The sequence below is a fragment of the Diceros bicornis genome, chromosome X (assembly GCF_020826845.1).
Source record: "Diceros bicornis minor isolate mBicDic1 chromosome X, mDicBic1.mat.cur, whole genome shotgun sequence".
In the NCBI taxonomy this organism is placed as follows: Eukaryota; Metazoa; Chordata; class Mammalia; order Perissodactyla; family Rhinocerotidae; genus Diceros; species Diceros bicornis.
Genome location: NC_080781.1, coordinates 26,294,639 through 26,307,667, shown reverse-complemented (window position 1 = coordinate 26,307,667; position 13,029 = coordinate 26,294,639). Strand labels below are relative to the sequence as shown.

General features: G+C 36.4%; 1 protein-coding gene across 7 annotated transcripts in view; it reads left to right on the top strand.

The window, feature by feature from the left end:
• The window catches only part of TAB3 (TGF-beta activated kinase 1 (MAP3K7) binding protein 3), a 64,687-nt gene that overhangs the window by 11,711 nt on the left and 39,947 nt on the right, over window positions 1-13,029 (top strand). For 5 of the 7 annotated variants that reach the window (XM_058535610.1, XM_058535607.1, XM_058535606.1 and 2 more), the window contains 3 exons: window positions 7,188-7,289; window positions 10,509-10,593; window positions 10,843-10,965. The gene's annotated coding sequence lies outside the window, so the exon portion shown is untranslated. The remainder of the gene's footprint in view (window positions 1-7,187; window positions 7,290-10,508; window positions 10,594-10,842; window positions 10,966-13,029) is intronic. The other 2 variants (XM_058535609.1, XM_058535608.1) reach the window with 1 other exon arrangement.

Genomic DNA, 13,029 nt, shown 5'->3' with positions numbered 1-13,029 from the left:
TTCTTGGTAAGAGCTTATATCATGAATGATGCTGGATTTTATCAAATGCTTTCCCTACTCTTAATATAATCATATGACGTTGCTCCTTGAATCAAATTATATCAATTGATTTCCTACTGCTAAATCAACTTTGCATTCCAGAAATAAACCCAGTTTGGTCATTATCACATTTTCTTTTTATTTTTCTTAGGAATTTTGGATCTTTGTTTTTAAGTAAGATTGGCCTCTAGTTTTGTTTTCTGTTACTGTCCTTGTGAGGTTTTGGTGGCCTTGTAAAATGAGTTAAGGAATATACCTGCTCGCTTTTTTTTTTTTTTTTTTTTTGCTGAGGAAGATTCAGGCCTGAGCTAACATCCATGCCGATCCTCCTCTTTTTTTTTTTTTTTTTTTGGTGAGGAAAACTGGCCCTGAGCTAACATCCATGCCGATCTTCCTCCACTTTATGTGGGACACCACCACAGCATGGCCTGACAAGTGGTGCATCAGTGCACGCCCAGGATCTCAACCCGGGCCGCCAGCAGCGGAGCGCGTGCACTTAACCACTACACCACGGGGCCGGCCCCTGCTCTTTCTTTTTAAAAAAAATTTTTTTGTTGAATTTATTTAAACTAAAAAAACCTCAGTTCATCCATTTCTCCCACCCTCACTCCCCATCTCTTACAACCACCATTCTGTTCTGTGTATTTATGAGTTTGTTTTTGTTTTTTAGAGTCCGCATGTAAGAGAGCTCACTCGGCGTTTGTCTTTCTCTATCTGACTTATTTCACTTAGCGTAATGCCCTCAAGGCCCATCCCTGTTGTCACAAATGACAAGATTTCATTCCTTTTATGGCTGTGTAGTATTCCATTGTGTATGTATATATACCACAATTTCTTTCTCCGTTCATCCATCGATGGACACTTAGGTTGTTTCCATGTCTTGACTACTGTAAATAATGCTGCATTGACACAGGGATGCATATATCTTTCTGAATTAGTGTTTTGATTTTCTTCAGATAAATACCCAGAAGGAGAATTGCTGGATCATATGGTAATTCTATTTTTAATTTTTTTATTAACTTGCATACTGTTTTCCTTAGTGGCTGCATCAATTTACGTTCCCAGCAACAGTGCACAAGGGTTCCCTTTTCTCCACATCCTTGCCAACACTTACTTCTTGTCTTTTTGATAATAGCCATCCTAACAGGTGTGAGATGGTGTCTCATTGTGGTTTTGATTTGCATTTCCCTGATAATTAATGATGTTAAGCATTTTTTCATGTACCTGTTGGCCATCTGTATGTCCTTTTTGGAAAAAGGTCTATTCATATCTTTGCCTATTTTTTAATCAGATTGTTTTTTCTGCTATTGAGTTGTATGAGTTTTTTGTATATTTTGTATAATATTCCCGTATCGGATATATGATTTGCAAATATTTTCTCCCATTCAGTAGGTTGCCTTTTCATTCTGTTGATGATTTTCTTTGCCGCACAGAAGCTTTTTAGTTTGATGTAGGCCCACTTGTTTATTTTTGCTTTTGTTACGTTTACTTTTGGTATCAGATCCAAAAAATCATTACCAAGATGTATGTCAAGGAGCTTACCGCCTGTGTTTTCTTCTAGCAGTTTTATGGTTTCACGTTTTACATTCAAGTCTTTAATCCATTTTGAATTAATTTTGGGGTATGATATCAGATAGTGGTCCAGTTTCACTTTTTGCATGTGGCTGTCCAATTCCCAGCACCATTTATTGAAGAGACTGTCTTCCCCACTGTATATTCTTGGCTCCTTTGTCGTAAATTAATTGATCATATGCGTAGGTTTATTTCTGGGCTCTCTATTCTGTTCCATTGATTTATGTGTCTGTTTTTATGCCAGTACCCTACTGTTTTAATTACTTTAGCTTTGTAATAAAGTTTGAAATCAGGGAGCATGATGCTTCCAGTTTAGTTCTTCTTTCTCAAGATTGCTTTGGCTGTTTGGGGTCTTGGTGGTTCCATACAAATTTTAGTATGGTTCGTTCTCTTTCTATGAAAAATATCATTGGAATTTTGGGTAGGGATTGCATTGAATCTTGAGATTGCTTTGGGTAGTATGGACATTTTAACAATATTTTTCCAGTCCATGACCATGGACTATCTTTCCATTTATTTATGTCATTTTTAATTTCTTTCATCAGTGTCTTATAGTTTTCAATGCCCAAGTCTGTCACCTCCTTGATTAAATTTATTCCTAGGTATTTTATTATTTTTGATGCAGTTGTAAATAGGATTGTTTTCTTAATTTCTCTTTCTGATAGTTCATTATTAGTGTATCGAAATGCAACAGATTTTTGTGTATTGAATTTCTATCCTGCAACTTTACTGAATTCTAACAGTTTTTTGATGGAGTCTTTCGAGTTTTCTTTTTTTTTTCTTTTGAGGAAGGTCAGCCCTGAGCTAACATCCACGCTAATCCTCCTCTTTTTGCTGAGGAAGACCGGCTCTGAGCTAACATCTATTGCCAATCCTCCTCCTTTTTTTCTTCCCCAAAGCCCCAGTAGATAGTTGTATGTCATAGTTGCACATCCTTCTAGTTGCTGTACGTGGGACGCGGCCTCAGCATGGCCGGAGAAGCGGTGCGTCAGTGCGCACCTGGGATCCGAACCCGGGCCACCAGTAGCAGAGTGTGCGCACTTAACCGCTAAGCCACCGGGCTGGCCCTAGAGTTTTCTATATATAGTATCATGTCATCTGCAAATAGTGACAGTTTTACTTCTTCCTTTCCTATTTGGATGCCTTTTATTTCTTTTTCTTGCCTAGTTAGTCTGGCCTAGACTTTCAATACTATGTTAAATTAAAGTGGCAAGAGTGGACATCCTGGTGTTGTTCCTGATCTTAGTATGATGTTAGCTGTGGGCTTGTCATATATGGCCTTTGTTATGTTGAGGTGTGTTCCCTCTATACCTCCTTTGTTGAGAGTTTTTGTTATAAATGGATGTTGAATTTTGTCAGATGCTTTTTCTGCATCTATTGAGATGATCATATGATTTTTATCCTTCATATTGTTAATGTAGTGTATCACATTGACTGATTTGCAGACATTGAACCATCTTTGTGTCCCTGGAATAAATCCCGTTTGATCATGGTGTATGATCCTTTAAAGGTATTGTTGAATTCAGTTTGCTAATATTTTGTTGAGGATTTTTACATCTATATTCATTAAAGATATTGGCTTGTAATTTTCTTTTCTTGTGATGTCCTCGTCTGGTTTTGCTATCAGAGTAATGCTGACCTCATAAAATGAGTTTGAAAGTGTTCCCTCCTTTTCAGTTTTTGGGAAGAGTTTGAGAAGGGTAGGCATTAAATCTTTGAATGTCTGGCAGAATTCACCAGTGAAGCTGTCTGGTCCTGGACTTTTATTTGTTGGAAGGGTTTTGATTACTAGTTCAATCTCCTTACCTAGTAATTGGTCTATTCTGATTTTCTATTTCTTTATGATTCAATATTGGAAGATTGTGTGATTCTAGGAATTTATCTATTTCTTCTAGGTTGTCGGCATATAATTTTTCGTAGTAGTCTCTATGATCCTTTCTATTTCTGTGGTATAAGCTGTAACTTCTCTTTCATTTCTGATTTTGTTTATTTGAGCCCTCTTTTGTTCCTCTTTGGTCTAGCTAAAGGTTTGTCAATTTTGTTTATCTTTTTAAAGAACCAGCTCTTAGTTTCATTGACCTTTTTTCTATTTTTTTATTCTCTATTTTATCTATTTCTGCTCTAACCCATTATTTTCTTCCTTCTACTGACCTTGGGCTTCATTTGCTTTTCTTTTTCTAGTTCCTTTAGGTGTAAAGATTATTTGGGATTTTTCTTGTTTTTTTTTGAGATAGACCTGCATTGCTATGAACTTCCCTCTTAGAACTACCTTTGCTGCATCACATAGACTTTGCTGTGTTGTATCTGTTTTCATTTGCCTCTAGGCATTTTTTGATTCCTTCTTGGATTTCTTCAATGATCCATTGGTTGTTCAGTAGCATGTTGTTTAATCTCTACATTTTTGTGATTTTTCCAGTTTTCTTCCTGTAGTTGATTTCTAGTTTCATACTATTGTGGTCAGAGAAGATGCTTGTTGTGATTTTAGTCTTCTTGAATTTATTGCAACTTGTGTTGTGGCCTGACATGTGATCTGTCCTGGAGAATGTTCCATGTGCACTTGAGAAGAATGTGTATTCTGCTACTTTTGGGTGCAATATTCTGTATATATCTATTAAATCTGTCTGGTCTAATGTGTCCTTTAAGGCCAGTGTTTCCTTATTGATTTTTCTGCCTGGATGATCTTATTGATTTTCTGCCTGGATGATCTATCTGTTGATGTAAGTGGGGTATTAAAGTCCCCTAGTATTATTGTATTACTATCACTTTTTCCCTTTAGTTCCATTAATATTTACTTTATATATTTTGGTGCTCCTATGTTGGGTGAGTATATATTTATAAATGTTATGTCTTCTTGCTGGATTGACTCTTTTATCATTATGTAATGCCCTTCTTTGTCCTTTACTACAGTCTTTGTTTTAAAGTCTGTTTTGTCTGATATGAGTATAGCTACACCAGCTTTCTTTCATTTCCATTTGCATAGAATATCTTTTTCCATCTTTTCTCTTTTCAGTCTGTGTGAATCCTTACTTTTGAGGTGAGTCTCTTCCAGGCAGCATATAGATGGGTCTTTTTTTTTTTATCTATTTGGCCACTCGGTGTCTTTTGATTGGAGGCTTTAGTCCATTAACACTTTTGCTTTATCACTTATTGCAGGGCCTTGCATGTAATATTTTCAATAAATATTTAAATTTATATTTATTATTAATATAATTAATTACAAAATATGTTGACATTTATAGTTATTAATTAATATAATAATAATATTAAATTAATATTGAAATATAATGATTTTGCCTTTTTAAGGATTTTATCTCTGGACTACTTTAAGAACCCTCCTAGTAGTTTTATATTTCTAGCTTCTTTTTCTGCAGTCTTTGTACAAAATAATGAAAATCATCAGCTTTTAAGTATTATTTTGAATACATTGCTTTTTTCTCCTTAAAGGACTCTAGAGTGACCCCTAGTTGATTGTTTTTATTTTTTTTATTTTTTTTTATTTTTTTTTTTTTGTGAGGAGATCAGCCCTGAGCTAACATCCGCCAATCCTCCTCTCTTTTTTTTTTTGCTGAGGAAGACGGCCCTGGGCTAACATCGGTGCCTATCTTCCTCCACTTTATATGGGACGCCGCCACAGCATGGCTTACCAAGCAGTGCGTCGGTGCGCGCCCGGGATCCGAACCAGCGAACCCCGGGCCGCCGCAGCGGAGCGCGCGCACTTAACCGCTTGCGCCACCGGGCCGGCCCCTGTTTTTATTTTTAACATTTATTCATGAACGTTTCCAAATGTATACAAATAAAAAGTTCAGTGAGCCTCTGATACTGCAGTCGTCAACATTTCACCATACTTGTTTCATCTTCCACCACCCCTTTTTTTGTTGAGAATTTATAGCATATCCAAGACATTATTTAATCTCTAAATAATGTCTCTAAAACAACACATTTTCTTACATAACTGCAATGCAGTGTTATATACAACACACTTCATAATGATTCCTTGATAGCATATATGATACTTAGTCCATGTTCAAGTTTTTCCAGTTGTCTAAAAAAATATTTGTTTGTTTTTTTTTTTTGTGAGGAAGATCAGCCCTGAGCTAACATCCATGCCAATCCTCCTCTTTTTGCTGAGGAAGACTGGCCCTGGGCTAACATCTGTGCCCATCTTCCTCCACTTTATATGGGACGCCACCACAGCATGGCCTGACAAGCGGTGCGTTGGTGTGCACCCGGGATCTGAACCCGGGCCGCCAGCAGCAGAGCCCACGCACTTAACCGCTCCGCCATGGGGCCAGCCCCTAAAAGAAATTTTTTTTATAGTCGGTTTGTTTGATTCATCAGAGGGTGACAGCCTGCTCCCTTCATAAAGGTCCACTTTTCACCTAATGCTTTTACCATCCATTGATTACCATTGCATGGATTAGCTGTTCAATTAAAAGTTGCAAAATTGTGATTGTTCTAATTTGGTCAGTTCTGCCATTATTAGCTGAAATTTTTCTCTATGGAAGAACTTTTCCTCATTCATTAGGGCTGTTTGGTTAACCTGAAATATCTAGTCAGTTCTTGAGGAACTGAAGACTCTGCTTTCTTCTTTAGCTAAGACTATTAATTCACTAAGGCTTATGATAAGTACTTTTGTTCCTTCTTGAGGAAGTTAAAGTTATTCTTAAATGGTAGATGAATGATTTCATAGCTTGGGTTATGGAGGGCCTCCCAGTCCTGAGTGAGCAGTTCCGATTCTATTGAGGTGTAGTGAGGTGACAAAGAAAAAAACCATGCACCCTCTTTGCTGTTGGGCCTTGCAGTGAGGCTGTGGTGCTCACTTGGGGTGTGTAAGTTTTAAAAGTTCCTCTACTCTACCAGAGAATAAATCAGACTCAGTATGGAGTTGTTTAAATTTAAAGACCTCTGGCCCTTAAAGGGCCTTAGGACAGTTTTGTAATCAAACTTATTAAAATTTAATGACTAGTATATTATAGGGAGCTGCAGGGACCTCTGATGGTTTGCCAGGGATGCAACTAAAATTCCTCTTGCTAGCTTTCTCTGAAACCAAAATCTCAGAAAAGCTTTGGCCGTCCCCTCTGCTTTGCCAGCTGTGCCTTAGGCACTAGAAGTGACTGACCGGGGGCCGGCCCCAGTGGCTTAGCGGTTAAGTGCTTGCGCTGCGCTGCTGGTGGCCCAAGTTTGGATCCCAGGCGCGCACCGACGTACCGCTTCTCCGGCCATGCTGAGGCCGCGTCCCACATACAGCAACTAGAAGGATGTGCAACTGTGACATACAACTATCTACTGGGGCTTTGGGGGAAAAAATAAATAAATAAATAAAATTATTAAAAAAAAATAATAAGAAGAAGAAGTCACTGACTGGAAAGGGGAGCAAGGTGACTCAGGCAGTCAGGTGAACTTTCTTGTAGTATCTGTCGAACATAAACTTCATTCACTAACATTTCAGTTAGTATAGGTGTACACATGGCTTTCTTTTTCATGACCTTTTATTCGTATACTATATCACTTGGTCACGCTGTCTTCTTGAAACCTTTCAGTTTGAATCTTACCTCTTTGGTCTTTCATTTTTTTAGGACAGTGTCTTTAGCTTTTCTTCAAGTTTTTCACGGTGAATTGTTGCGTGTCAAACTGGACAAGGTATCCTAGTTGAAGTTTCACCAAGTGAAAAATTAGAGGTAAGGAGTATATATCTGTGTCTGTGTATTTTTGTAGTCATATTAGAGCAAAAAACTTTTTGAAAACTAATCTGTATTGCTGTTAACATGTTTGTTTACCCCACCCCCTCATCCCCATCCCTTTTGTACATTTAAGAGCAAGGATGAGAAAATAAAAGATGTCCAGGTGATTTCATGTTTAGATTTAGGCCCTAAATCAGGACCCTAAGCAAGTTCTTTCTACAATTTATTTGCTACTAGAAACCTCACCAGCAAATGGAATGGTAATTTAGCAGTTGATTTGGAATGAAAGGGGCTAATCCCATCCAGGTCCCAGACACTCAGTGCCTAAAGCTGGTGGAGCTTGAAAGACCTGCCCCAAGGAGTAACTGGGTGTGTGTGCATATGCTGATCTTCCAACTTTCTAGTATTTATTGTAATTTTTCTTACTCTCAGATCTATATTCAATAACTCAGTTGTATAGATGATAAATCTAGTATTAATGAACAAATGATATAATTTTTAAAATGATATTGTAGTATAATTCTTGCTTTGAGCCATTGGTAGATTTATATCAAGAAAGACTATATAACGATATCAGCTTTGATTTCTAGATAGTTTGTTTTTCCACCTTATAAAAATGTTCCCACTCTTTTTAACATCTGTTTCCTAGTATAATAACATATGTGGGTGTGTGTTGTGAATTAAACAGTGGACAAGATGTTCTGAGGCCTGTTTTATAATCTTAGCTTTTTAGCAAGTTTTTAAATCCGTCTGGCCTTCAGTTATCTTGTGTAAAACAAGGGGATTGTACTGACGTTGGGTTCAGGGTTTCTCAGCTTTGGCACTGTTGACATTTTGGGCTGGATAGTTGTTGTCAGGGGCTGTCCTGTGTACTGTAGGATGTTTAGTAGTATCCCTGGTCTTTGTCTACCAAGTGCCAATAGCACCTCTCCCCAGTATGACAACCAAAAATGTTTCCAAACATTGCCAAATTTGCCTTGCGGGGCAAAATTGCCCTCAGTTGAGAATGACTGGATTAGATGATGTGTAGAGTTCCTTCTAGCTTTATAATTCTATTGTTTTTATTTTTAAAAATCCTGTTCTTTGCAACCCATCTTAAATGTTCTCTCTTCCATGAAGCTTTCCTTGGTGCTCTTTTTCCTTGTCCTAACTTAATTATTTCTTTTTCTTACAATTTAGGACTTAATCCCACTCTATTATAACTATCAGTGTGTTTCTCTCACTTCAAGGGCATGGGCCTCCTGTATCTCCAAGCTAAATGCTCATATTTTATTAAATGAAAGAACAGTGAATTCAGGAGTATTATCAAGTTAGACATTGTTAAATAAATGATTATAAATGGCATTTTTGTTAATCTTTCCAACTCTTCCAGTAGGAAATTCCCACAGTTTGTGATTTTGAATTTCTGGGTTAATGAGACTGGTTACTCATTTTTTTAATCTTTTAGAAGGCAGGAGCCTCCAATACTATGTGAGAGCTACAAAAAACACATCAAGGCTGCATTTGAGGAAAATAAAGTCACACAAAAATTCATAACATAAAGAATTAAGTTGTTTCAGCTTTCATATCCAGACATTTCTCAAATAACTTCATTTTGTTAATTAGAAAGCTGCCATCTATTCAGATAAAAGTAAAAAAGGAAAGGTAGCGAATATTTTTCTTACGTAACCTAGAACACCTCACCATATTCTGTCACTATTTCTCAAAGCAACCCACAGTAAGAAATACATTTTAATCATGATCTAGTAGGTAAACACCTCAAACAAGTTTTTTGAAACAATATTTACCATACTATGTGTAAAGCACTCTGATATTTTCTATTATATTTGTTTCTTTTTTTTTTTTCTTAAATACTTGTTATCACCCAGTAAATTTATTATACAATTCACTAATAGGTCACAGTCCACCATTTGAAAAACTCTGTTCTAAGTAATCTCCTTAAGTAATAAAATGTGGAGATGATCTGCCTCTGGCATATGTTACCAGTAGGTTGTCCTGTCTTTCTTTTTAAATAATGTCATTTAAGAGTTGACCTGAACAAAGACCTTGGAACACCTCAACCAGAGCAAGTTAGATTTCCAGTTATTTTAAAGTCCTATATTTTGTCATTTATACTAAGTATTTAGTGTGCACAAGGCACTGTAGCTCAAAGAGCATGTTTGGCTTTCGTTCTCAAGATTTATGGTGATAAAGCCTAGAGGAGAATAAAAAGTTAATAAACATTATTTCAAGTGCTGAAAGTAGTAATAACACACAGTGACTTCTGTAGACATTTAGGAAGGGAAGAAAGTTGTGTTGATTCAAGTTGATGGGAGAAGGCTAACATGAATGTGGGCTAGAGTTTGCGTTGTCATATCAGAGATTAGAAAAAGCTATTATGCACGGTAGAAAACAGCATTCCTGTAGGTGCACAGTACTGCTTATTCATAGTTGAAGTTTATTTTTTGGATAATGTTTAAGATAAAGTAACAGAAATTAAAAAATAGAAAGTATGGTAAAGCACTGAAAATGTACAGTATATAAACAGGGTATGTCATTTTAGCTCTACTGTGGTTATAAAAGGAGGTTGAGTCAGGAGATTAGTTAGAAAGTTATACGCGTGATGGCTTTTGATATAAGCCAGTATTTGCCCTAAAATGATAAAGTTAACCTTGAATTACTAGGTTTATTCAGAGTGAAGATAATTTCTAAATGATGTGGAGAGAGAATGCTTGTCTGTCAAAATAAGCTATTAAGGTTACTATTCTAGATATAAATTGCTTTTCATGGAACAGAAATGGGTTATATAATATTTTTTAAAAAGTTATGTACTATTTTGGCTATGCAGTTGAAAATTTTATAGATGCTTGATAGGACCAGGCTTCATCTTTTCTTTTCTGAATAGAACGGGGGGCTCAGGATGGTAAGTCACAACCAGGTGTGCTACAAAAGCCTTAAGAAAAAAAGCGATGGACTATCTTTTTGTCTTTTTGAACTGCTCTCTACTGTGGGATAATGTAGAGTTTAATTACTGTAGAAGATATTTGTGACCTAAAGGAAAAGAAGAAAATTCAGCTTATGATGATACTTGGGAAAGAACTACCTGCCCTAAAAGTATGGTCTAGCATCCTGTCTTCTGTTATTACTTTAAGGCACCAGAAGTCTATGAGTTTTTGTCATTTTTCCATATTGAGTTGGGAAGTTAACAAAAGGATGACTGTCTCCTCATTTTGTCAGTTTTCCAGATTACTGAAAAGAAGGTGCTTTCAGAGCTGGAGATGTGTGTAAGACTCCTGTGCCAGGGCTCATAAACCATCTTGAGGTAATTTAAAAAAAGCTTTTAAATAGACTTTATTTTTTTAGAACAGTTTTAATTTTTACAGAAAAATTGAGAAGATAATACAGAGTTCCCATATATCCTACACCCAGTTTCCTCTATTATTAACAGTTTTCATTAGCATAGTACATTTGTTACAATTAATTAACCAGTATTAAAACATTGTTATTAACTAAAGTCTATGCTTTATTCAGATTTCCTTAGTTTTTACCTAATCTATTTTTTCTGTTTCAGGATCCCACCAGGATACCATATTATGTTTAGTCGTCATGTCTCCTTAGGCTCCTCTTGGCTGTGACAGTTTCTCAGACTTTCCTTGGGTTGATGACCTTGTCAGTTTTGAGGAGAACTGATCAGGTATTTTGTAGAATGTCCCTCAGTTGGGATTTGTCGAATGTTCTTCTCGTGGTTAGACTGGGCTTATGGGTTTTTGGGAGGATGACCACAGGTAAAGTGCCGTTCTCACATTCTCATCACATCATATCAAGAGTACTTACCATCAACATGATTTATCACTGTTAATGTTGACTTTGGTCACCTGGCTGAGAAGGTGCTTGTCAGGTTTCTCCACTGTAAAGTTACTTTTTTTTTTTTAAAACCTCTTTTTGTACTGTGCTGTTTGGAAAGAAGTCATTATGTGTAGTCTACACTTAAGGAGTGGGAAGTTATGCTCCATCTCCTGAAGGGTGTTAATACATAGATTATTGGGAATTCTTCTGCATGGGAGATTGTCTCTTCTCCTGCATTTATTTATTTATTCATTCATTCATTCATTCATTCAATTATTTATTTATATCAGTATGGGCTCATGGATATTTATTTTATCCTTTGAGTCCTAATCCAATACTACTTTATTTTTTGGCTCAAAATGTTTCCAGCTTTGGCCATTAGAAGCTCTTTCTTTTGGCTCCTGTGTCACTTAGACATGCCCCAGTTGTAATGGGGCTCTTTTTTGAGCACGTCCATACTTTCTGGCACTACAAGGTAGTCCAGGCTCATCCTGTATATCCCTTATCCCAGTTCTAGAATCAGCAATTTCTCCACAAAGCCCGGGTTCCTTTTATTAGAGAATGCTATTGGAAATCAAGATCTAGGTGTTAGGTGTGCTCATGACTAGTGGAGTGTTGCTGCTTTTAGGCCCTCTTAGCTGAAATCCTGTGTATATACTATCCGTACATTTATGCATATCTATAAATATTTCTCTGTATCCATTTCTATATATCTGTTTGTATCAATGTTAAACTAAACATGAGTTCATACTGATGTCTCCAACTCTAATCCATTATCATTCTAGCCTTCTCCCCTTGCTTGTCTGTAACCTCCCACTACAACAGTGAGAAACCTGGCTCCTACCATTCACCATTCATTTACTTAGTTGTTCAATCCTAGTATACATGTATAGATATATATCAGAATTGTTAACCTGTACCCCCATGGGATACAATTTTATCAACTAGAGTACAATGCTTATAGACTATTCTTTCAGGGATCATTTCTGTAGTTCGTTACTAGAATACAATGCTTATGTACAGTTCCTTTTGCTTTTAGTCGTATAGACTCCACTCGTTTCCAAAGTTATTTAGATCAGCATTTTCCTCCCTCATCGCCTACAGTGATATTGTTTCATACATTTATAATACAGTTAGATTCTGTCATACAGTCTCCATTCCTTTCTGGGATCATCTGACCTCCTAAAATATTTTTCAAAATTTGCATACTTTAAGGTTCACTCTTGGTGTTACAAAGTTCTGTGGGTTTTGACAAGTGTCTAATGTCATATATCTACCATTATAGTATTGTACAGAATAATTTCACTGCCCTAAGAATCTCCTATGCTTCACCCATGAACCCTCTCTTCCTCCCCACAACCACTGGTCTTTTTACTTTCTCTGTAGTTTTACTTTTCCAGAATGTTCTAGAGATATTTTTAGTCACTTTATGAAGGAAACCTTTGATTTCTCTAACCTAGATACCATTTTTTCCCAACCACCAATTCAGTATTCTTAATTGAACAAAATATTTCTAATAAGAATCAAGGCTTTCCCATTTCTTTTTTCATATACCACTATATAAGGTTATTAAACTTTATTTTTTAATATTTTACCTCTTTGTTACCAACCTCCGAGTTGGGAGGAGATCTCAAGTATCTTTATTTTTATTTTCGTTGGAGAGGTTGGTGGAGGAAGGCAGGGAGTGGCATGTATGATATGTCCTGTATAGGTGACAGCTGGCAAACAGATATTCACTTGAGGGGGGGGTGTTAAGCTTAAATTTAATTTGAATATGTTTCTGTTTGTTTCTGGGGGCTATATTTAACTTGAAAATGCTTTTGATGATTCTTTTAATATGAACATTATTTTGATCCATAGTATATCTCTTTTGAGAATATAACAATATGAGATAGATGCAGTGAATATGTGA